Source organism: Rhineura floridana, chromosome 10 (assembly GCF_030035675.1).
Source record: "Rhineura floridana isolate rRhiFlo1 chromosome 10, rRhiFlo1.hap2, whole genome shotgun sequence".
Classification (NCBI taxonomy): domain Eukaryota; kingdom Metazoa; phylum Chordata; class Lepidosauria; order Squamata; family Rhineuridae; genus Rhineura; species Rhineura floridana.
Window position 1 is genome coordinate 61,598,731 of NC_084489.1, and position 4,202 is coordinate 61,602,932.

At 45.3% G+C, this 4,202-nt stretch overlaps 1 non-coding gene across 1 annotated transcript; it reads right to left on the reverse strand.

The window, feature by feature from the left end:
• Nucleotides 1-2,531: 2,531 nt before the first annotated feature.
• Nucleotides 2,532-2,605, reverse strand: TRNAN-GUU (transfer RNA asparagine (anticodon GUU)). Its single transcript has one exon. It is a non-coding gene; the product is annotated as a tRNA-Asn (tRNA).
• Nucleotides 2,606-4,202: the final 1,597 nt, after the last annotated feature.

The window sequence follows — 4,202 nt, forward strand, 5'->3', positions numbered from 1 at the left end:
TCTAGCTTTTATGTTGAATAATGAAACACAATAACTAAGCACATTACACTTTTACTAAAGATACCTTTATTATCATAGTGCTATATATAGGAATGCAAGACCACTGTCCGGCCAAAGTTAAACTCTTAACAGCGCGATCCTATGCATGTTTATTTTGAAATAAGTCCCACTGTCTTCAATGGGCCTTACTCCCAGTTAAGTATACGTTTCCAGCCCCGGTCCTTAATTTAACTGGGCGATTTAACTACTCCCATTAAATCTCATTGGATTTAAAAGAGCTTTGTTTGGGCTGGATTAGGTCTCTAGGCTAGGTGGCATGCGAGGCTACTGTCATGGAGCAGATACTGGCCCCACTGCTGAAATTAACATGCACGAGCGGTAACTCATAACCATTCAAATTCCAGCGGGGTAGCCGGGATACATAGGGGACCTGAAAGACTAACAGATTTGTTAACGGCAAATGGCACTTTCTTGTGTCTGGTTGAGAAGCCTCTAGTCCAGGAAAGTTTATGTCATAACTACTCACTGACTCTTTTGAAATATCAAATGCCTCTGATTGGATTTATGACTTAATCATTATCTGTCCATTTGCTTGGCATTCTCTGGAAACGGGTCTGAACTCCTTTTCTGAGCAGACAGAACAGCTCTTCTTCCAGGTAAAAAAAAAACAATAAAAACACAGGAGCTCCAAAGAAGAATGAAGGAGGAACTGAGATTCTACTTTTTAAAAGGACCTCCTTCTTTTCCCCCTGTGAAGACCGCTTTTCGCGAACAATTTTAATATAAAAAAGGAAGTTTAGTTAAAAATAAGATAGAGAGGTGGGGACTTTTAAGACTGTTGTGCCTTTTGACTTTTATATATATATATATATTTTAAACACAACAGGAAGGAAGGTAGGAGGAGGCTTGCAAAAGGGAAACTTGACTTTGTATTGTGAATTCTGATAATTTCCTGATTTTTTTTTTCAGATTTCTGTGCGAAAAAACAGCCGTACTTTGCACAGGTTGAAAAGTTTCAAGAACCAGACCCTCGGCGTAAATGTGATGTTGTGAGAGGGTAGGAGGATGGAACTCTGTTTCCTCCCGTCAATTGTTTTTTTTTTAAATGAGGGTTCCGATTTTATATCGGCCAAAGGAATGCCGGGACCGGAAAGGTTAATAATTTTCACAACCCTTTTGCCCCTCAAAATGAAAACGTCTGGAAAAATAAAGAGGTGCCAAATGAGGACGGAGGTCCCTCACTCTTTGCTGAAACTCTGCAATTTTCAGGCAACCCTATACGCTTACCTGAAAGTAAGGGGCTTATTTCTGAGTAGATAAGGATAGGATAGCGTTGTTACCAACTTTTACTAAAGAAAGAAAGCGCAGCCGGGATCAAACCTATCCTGGAGGAGGCAGTCAGCAGCAAACTGGAACTGGAAAAAATGAAATTGAATACGAATTTGGCTCCGCTTTCCTATCGATCCTGTTATATAAGTGTTCCTCCCCTTGGCACCCCTTTCTTCTTGCGCCGCCTACCCCTTCTTCACATACTCACACACACACTCCGTGAGACAACACGAAGGCCACCATAGAAATCTGTAACTGACTATTTGTGCGATCTCTGTAATGAGAATCAATTGTCTGCACGATGGGGTTATAGCCCAGCTCAGACGCCGCGGGGGCGACCCTCGCGCACATGCTCTCTCCACTTCGATCAATATGCCAATAACTGTTAACGTCGCCATGCATTCAAAGAGGAGGTGGAGGAGGATCCGGGGCTTCCTCTCCCCGGCCCCGTTTTAAACACGGAAGAAGGTGGGGAATGAATTCTGGAAGCGGCCACAACACCATAACCTCCCCCTTCCGGCCCGGCAACCCGGAGGAGCCGTTTGTTATAAGAGATGCAAGAAGCGACAGGAACGGTCTGCTCAGAAGCCGCTGAAGAGAGTCCTCTCCTTCCGCCTGCAGTTGCGGTGGGCAGCAGCGACGGGCGACTCTAGACCAGGGCGTGGACGGAAACGTCCCAGATGCTGTGGAGCAGAAAGGAGATCCATGGGAGGGAGGGGTGGCAGTAGTTGTGACAAGGCGTTCTTGAAAATGGAAGAGTAAGGAGCAGGAACCCTCCTTTGGGGGGCCCTCTTCGAGGAGCTGCTTTGGAAAGCCAGACAAGTCCTGGCTTTCCAGCGCCAAAAGAAGGGAGCCAGCAGTGCAGTCTCAGCTTGTCCCGCTTCCTGGGAAGTCGGGGCTCCTTATCTAACATCATTTTGCTTCCTCCAGCACATGCGTATTGCGGGAGGGGGGAATCGACACCCAAACATCTAGCCCTTTAACTTGCCGCAAAGCAGTCTGCAAATAGGCCTGCTGCAGGTTGCACTGCCTTTTGCTCTTGCTACGTAGTTTCGTCCGCCTTCTTAACAGGCCGGCCACATGAACAGACACGAGGCGGCTGCATCCCTTCACGTCCCCTCTCCTGCTCCGCGATTGCTTCTAACCCAGATAAAATGAATTGTAATTGTGGTGGGTAATAATAAACAGAAGAAAACATGAACCGTCCCTGGGTGGGCTCGAACCACCAACCTTTCGGTTAACAGCCGAACGCGCTAACCGATTGCGCCACAGAGACACCTGTGATAGACGCTGGAAAGTAGATTCATCTAACTGTGTCTTAATATAGCTCTGCAACGGCTAATCTCAAATCCAACGGCGAAGTCTGTATTTATACATTCTGACTGGATTGTTAGTACACAGCGAAGAGGCCCTGTCGTTTTCATATTTTTGAAAAATTGTCATGCTGCAGAAACCATATTACAAAGCAAGGTCATTCATATCAGCAAGCTTTAAGGCATCAATATATCTTTCCTGGGAAAGAAAACATTGAAAACCACACCCCTTAGTTCCTGAGGAACAGCCATATTCTCAAGTCAGCAGGACATCACAAGAAGTGTTGTGCAGATTGTAATGGAAGATGCTATTAAAAATCTCATATATTTTTTTAGTGTACTTTGAGTACAGAGATGCGTTTCCAGCACATCTGTGTTTTGTTGGCTTCTCTTCCTCCCATTGCTTGCTCTGGGATCTAAACGTGTTTTCTTTCTCCTTGTGTCTATATGCACGCACTGGGTTATATCAGAGTAGCTGGGGTTTCTATAGTTGGTTCACTATTAATTCTCTTAAGTGCAGTCTCAGTATGCAAACTCAAAGGGATGGTGCTTTCAATTGGATACATATTATGGGATTGGTGCTCTTCATGGATGCAAGTTTTTTTTTTGCAGTGTCCGCATGACATCATTGGCATCAAAATATTCCACCCCCCTAACTCTGGACTTACTTTTTCCGGGGGAAATGCAACAAGGGTCCCTCCAGACAGGTGTTTTATTGTGGGTGCATTCTGCACTGTGTCTTTGGCACAATAAAAGTGCATTAGTGGTGGATTTATTCTGGTTTAGTTCAGCAGTGCTTCCTCAGTGCTTCCACATTATGGCTGTCTGGAGGGGCTATGGTGCAACAAACATGGGACAAAAATAAACCAGAACATTTGTGGCATGAACGTTTGGTGCTGGAAAGCTGAGGTGGGATTTCAGCAGGAAGCTATAGATATGCACTGACTGGAAATGCAAGTATTGAAAGAGTGACTGACGTGGTAGCATCATGAGCACAAAACATGAATGTATAACAAAAAGGATGTCTGGAGGAGCCCTACATTAAAAACAAAACAGACAAACAAGCAAAACTATTGTCAACAACCCATTTGTGCAATGGAGACTGGTGGCTCTGATGTCAGTGGGTCAGAGAATCTGCTCTGGGTTTTAGTCCAAACTTTCAAGGAGTTGTCCAAGGGCTAGAGTCAGCAGTCAGTATGGTCTAGAAGAGTCTGTCTCTTCACTGCTGCAGACTGCCTGCTGGTTTACTGCTTCTCACTGTGGCTTAGGCAACCGTGGTGGTGAGAAAGAGGAGCAATAGACCCCTCTGGCTGTTTGTTCATTGGTTCTCTGTCTGGCAACCAAACAAATGGAACCACTGATGAGGAAGAGGAGGAACAGCAGCTGATGATTATGACAGCAGTGAAGAGGTGACCCATGAATGGAAGGTGCCCATAGAGGATAGTGCCAGGGTCCTACCAAACCAGGAATCAACACTGTCTGGAATGCTCACCTTGGCAGGCCTTGGAGCTAGAATAGTTTTTGTTTGGGGAGGTGCTGTAGCTCAATGGTATGTTCCAG